This window comes from Lucilia cuprina, chromosome 3 (assembly GCF_022045245.1).
Source record: "Lucilia cuprina isolate Lc7/37 chromosome 3, ASM2204524v1, whole genome shotgun sequence".
NCBI lineage: Eukaryota > Metazoa > Arthropoda > Insecta > Diptera > Calliphoridae > Lucilia > Lucilia cuprina.
Genome location: NC_060951.1, coordinates 8,501,026 through 8,506,751, shown reverse-complemented (window position 1 = coordinate 8,506,751; position 5,726 = coordinate 8,501,026). Strand labels below are relative to the sequence as shown.

Below are 5,726 nucleotides of genomic sequence, written 5' to 3'. Positions count from 1 at the left end.
TCTATCTATCTATCTATCTATCTATCTATCTATCTATCTATCTATCTATCTATCTATCTATCTATCTATCTATCTATCTATCTATCTATCGTACCGTTACTTTGTATGAGTCTAAACACGACTTACAAATAATATATTATGTAAGTACTTACTTTTTTAACACAGCAGACGTATACAATTTCTTCTCAGAAACTAAACTATTTGTAAGCGAGCATGGTAATACCCATGTATACGAAGTTTTGTAACTTTTTGGAAGTCCAGGCACACTTTCTCAAAAGATTCACACGGATATTAGAAATCTTCTTGCAAAATTTGAACATTGTTTGTCATAAATAAAAATTCAGTTGCTTTGAAAAAGTTTGTGGGCTTCAGCTCACTCAGCACATCCATACGTTCATATGGATGTCAAGGTTGTTCATGCAATGTAGCTTGCGCATACATGATTGAAGCTCTAAGTTATCATTGGTAACTGCTACAACGAACTGCTGGGCTTGTAGTAGGACAAAACACAAGTGTGTTGTGTCAAGTAATTAGCGTACGAACGGATTAAAAATTATTTCATATAACAGATTTGATTTTGAATATTATTTCTGATTTTATTTTTCTACAGCTGAAAGATTCCAACACCTTTTGTTATTTTTACAATATGATGTGTCATTTTTTCAAGTCTGTATATGTTTTATAAAAAAACGAGAATTTTTATTACAGTTTGTTATTGCAACGTAAGTAGATTTTGATTTCTGTTGCAATTTTAAAAATGATTATTTTCTTCATGAAATGCAATGGCATTTTGTGTAGAAAGAAAACAATTGACTTCCGATACAATTTTTTTGATGCAAAAGTCATAAATAAATAACAGTGGGCAGCAAAAGTAGCTAAACTGTTTTCATATTTTTGTTCATTTTGAAAAATTTTGTTTTCTTAAAAAAAGTGATTTAAAAATTTAATTTTGTCTACTTTTACGTTGCCCTACTGTTAATTTTAAAATGTAAATAAAACACTTAGAGGCTTATAAGCCAGTTAAACAAACATTCCCGCCAGTCAGTCAGTCAGTCAGCTAACCAAACATCTACTTATCCAACCAACTGTCCAACCATCCGACCAATTGTACTGAACGTAATGAATTTATTTTTTGTTTTCTTTGTTTATTTATTTTAATTATATTATTTTATTTTCAATATTTATTTTACAGCCACTAATTTGTTTAAGCTTTGTGTGAATATATAGCTAAAGTCATTATAACAAATTACGTTTGGAAAAAATCTGAAAATTTTTGTCATCTAAATTTTATTATTATTAATTTGTTTATCATGTTTAATAATTATGCAAATTATAGAAAAATAAAATTAAATTAAAAATAGCATAAATAACAATATAAGTTACAAGAAACTTGATTGATTTCAATAATAATAAGTTAAAACGCGAGTTTAAAAGAATTTTTGAAAATTTTAAGTTTAACACGATTTCTAATGAAACCATCACCGTTCTTTATAATTTATGTAAAAGAAGAATTTTTAAGCCTTAATCATTGATCTTTATGCTGAATATCAGATCTTTTAATTTCATCAGATTCAGAAAATTTCTCTACTAAAGAATAGATCTAACAGAACGATTGTGGCAAACCTGCAATCACTGATCATTCTAGTTCTGTTCTAGTTCTGTTCTAGTTCTGTTTTAGTTCTGTTCTAGTTCTAGTTCTAGTTCTGTTCCAGTTCTGTTCTAGTTCTAGTTCTGTTCTGTTCTGTTTTATTTCTGTTCTAGTTCTGTTCTAATTCTGTTCTAGTTCTGTTATAGTTCAGATCTAGTTCAGATCTAGTTCTGTTCTAGTACTCTTCTAGTTCTGCTCTAGTTCTGCTCTAGTTCTGTCCTAGTTCTGTTCTAGTTCTGTTCTAGTTCTGTTCTAGTTCTGTTCTAGTTCTGTTCTAGTTCTGTTCTAGTTCTGTTCTAGTTCTGTTCTAGTTCTGTTCTAGTTCTGTTCTAGTTCTGTTCTAGTTCTGTTCTAGTTCTGTTCTAGTTCTGTTCTAGTTCTGTTCTAGTTCTGTTCTAGTTCTGTTCTAGTTCGGTTCTAGTTCGGTTCTAGTTCTGTTCTAGTTCTGTTCTAGTTTAGTTTTAATTACGTATTTAGTTATAGAAGTCATTCCTTTAAACTTCATTGTTGTATGCACAATTGCATACATATTTTTTTTGCTTCCTGCTCCCTCTCTTAGTACAAATGACAACCACAAAAGCTGCATTGGAACAACAACAAAAATGCATAATTTTAACCTTAATATTGTTTTAAGTTCTAAGTACAAAGTATTTACTACTACCACTACTAGTAAACAAACCCACAGTACAAGTGACATATCAAAGTGAAATTAAATTTGACAGACAAGCGCGCTAATTTCCTCGAGTTCCTGTCATTGTTATATGTTCAAGGCGTTGTCATGCCCGTTACTTTACAATAACAACAAATTGAAATTGAATTGAATTTGAATATTGTTTAACGTAAGACAAAGTGTCTGTGCCCTTTGTTTTTAGCAGTTTGTTTTTTTTGCCCTTCTTTGTGGAATAAATAAATTTTTGTTTTACATGTGTTTTTTTTTTTGGAGATTTTGAGAAAAAGGGTTGCAAATGTTGTGCTACATATACCAGTTTTATTTAACACTATTAGTTAAGTTTTTATTTTACAGGAATTTCTTATAATTGAAATTTTGTAGTTAATACGGAGGGTGTGTTTTGTGAATTAAACTAATTAAGTAAAGATTATTCTAAGGAGAATTTGTAGGGAAATTAATTGATGATTTTGTCTTGATGTGTTAAGTTAATACATATTGTCTGTTGTATGAAATTAGCGCACAACTGATAGACAACTTATTAAACTTTACAGTAGGGTCTTTTGGTAACGACCTTGATCTTATAATAAGTTTGGTTTATTTATTAGCCTGTTTTTTTCAAAACTTCGTTCTTTTTTCTTTAACAGGGGTGATATTTCAAATCCTTCTCTTTAAGCTCAACATAAGTTTTCAAAAATGTTGTGCTAACAGCTTCATTTCATTTTGATTTTGTTGTGCATGAAACCTAATACTTTTACAAGTGATGAAATAATTAAAAACTGATTAATATTAAACAATACTTGATGAGGGTTTTGTAGTTTAATACTGGAATTTTTTTCAGTCTTCTTTGTCAAATGTACAGTTTTTTTTTTGAGTCTTGAATTGTAGTTTTTTTTATGAATTATTTTCATTTATTAATTGCCTTTTTATCGTAATAACCAAGTGTTGATTGAAATTAAATGTGAAAATAATAATTTCATTTTGCTTTATCTGCGTAATTATGACAGGAATTTTGTTTATTGTCTGCTAAAATATGTGGGCCAACTGTTCGCCATGTCTTGAGACTTTAAAATAAACAGTGAAGTTTAAAATAAATTGACACTACACATTAAATATAATTTGGAAACCCTACAACTGTTGAACCTTGACCCTTTTTGACTAAGTTAGAGAGAAATGTCTTTTGGAATGGATAGAGGTTCAATTTCCAATGAAAAATTCCCTTTACTTAAGTCTAAGGCCAAGGCTTTTAACTTCAATATCTTCTCGATTGTATTAAATCTTTGGCACAACCGACACAACACCACTTTGAGATGATATAGGTTGTAGAACATATAGACATCCAAGGAAATGCAATGTTTGATGAATACGCAACCAAAAGGTTTTCCCAAGACTTAACTCTTACGCAAAAAGAACATCCAAACTCCCCTGATGTTAGATAACTAGGCTTTGATTGAAAAGGAACTCGTGACTGCTCTGGCCTACTCTGACAGCAGATAATTTTGGGACTCTCTGGACTCTCAGTAAGAACTCGATTAGGCTTCTAACTGCTATAATTACTGGGCACTGTAGAGAGGAGCTTAACAATCGTTTTACCATCGTTCATACGATTTAAAAGCATATGACTAAACTAAATGCGTTAGTTCGAGTTCAGCGAAGTCTCACATCGAATACTTATAGCTACTGTAGAAGCTGAAGAAGAAGAAGAAGTGGAATTGATACAACACCTTCTATGTGACTGCCCAGCTTTATAAAATCATAGACTACACTATCTTTGTAAAGCTCTTTTCCATGATCTGTCTCTGAGATGCGTCACTAGTAAAAATGATCGGTTTTATTCGAAACACCGGCTGGTCTTCAAGCAGACCGAACAAACAAAGTAGTAGTTAGGGAGGGTAACCATTCTCTTAATAAAAGGGAATAGCAATTCTAAGAGTATCACAAACGGCTTCTAAGTGAACTCGCCTATTAGCGAGCAACCCACGTATCTAAACCTTAGTCGATGGTATGTACATAATCTGGATTTTTCAGCAGAGTTTACCCATCGTTCTAACAGTCGTTTGATCATCAACAACTTAAAATTCGATTTAGAATTATTTGACTCAGTTTGTTCAATCATCTTGTGTTCAGCGTTCATACCATTGCCAGCATATGCTTGGATTAGTCAAAGCATTAGTCTCGAGTTCAGTGATGTCTCACAACGAATACTAAAGAGTAGAATGATCCTTCTTATTTGATTATATACAACAGATCGTTTAGCGATCATTTCAACTCTCATCTTGAGTTTAGCGATGTTTTTGATAAAATAATTATGAGAGGAGCTTAACGATCGTTTAAATGATCGTTCATACCATTTAAAAGCATATGCTTGGATTAACCAAAGCGTTAGTCCATATTAAAAAGCATATGCTGATGTTAGTCAAACTAGACGCGTTAGTCTCGAGTTCAGCGATGTCTTACATCGGATATTAAAGTGTGGAGTGTTAAAATGATCCCCCGCATTTGATTATCTAAAATAGGGCGTTAACGGATCGTTTAAACTGCCATTTCTAATTAGATTAACAACAAGTGAAAATACGATTTAAAAGTACAAGCTATGGATTATTCAAATTAGAGGAGCTCGTCTCGAGTTCAGCGAAATCTATGATCGAATACTTAAGAATAGAGTATTGAAACGATCTTACAACAGATCAAGATCATGATTAGTCTTGTCATTTCCACTCTACAACATCAATATTATCGAGCCATTTGTCACAAGTTAAAGGTATTGCTTTCATTGAACTGATCCTGAATTTGATCAACAAATATTGGAGATTAAAGTTTTGTTTAACAATCGTTCGAACAGTCATCTCAAATTTGAACAGTAAACATTGAAAAGTCAATTTATTTTCTCATTTTTCACTATGAAATTGGACATTTTCACTGGATCTATGTCCAGTGTTATCTATTCATAAACTGCATTCCACAATTGCATTATTACTTTAGCTGCAATTGTTTTATCAGCAACTTTTTATCGTTTGAACCCAGAAATGTGGGAAAGACAGAAGACCAAAAAAAAAAAATATGATTGTCATTTACAATTATAACAGACCATGACAATTTGAATTGTAACAGCAACAAAACAAAAACATCATTAACTATTTTTTATATTTTTTAACACAAGAGTCAACAAAGAACATGATTACAAAACAAACATCCTCATCATTAGCAGTCATGAGTAGAAACCCAGTAGTTTTTGAAAGGGTCGAAAACCTTAAGGTTATAGTTTTCAGAAATGTATCATGAAATAACTAACTAACTAACAAGCTAACTAACTAACTAACTAACTAACTAACTAACTAACTAACTAACTAACTAACTAACTAACTAACTAACTAACTAACAAACAAACAAACAAACAAACAAACAAACAAA

General features: G+C 31.2%; 1 protein-coding gene across 1 annotated transcript in view; it reads right to left on the bottom strand.

Annotated features, from left to right (window-relative positions):
- Window positions 1–5,726, bottom strand: part of LOC111685206 (lateral signaling target protein 2 homolog) — an 11,678-nt gene that overhangs the window by 1,353 nt on the left and 4,599 nt on the right. The window lies entirely within an intron of this gene.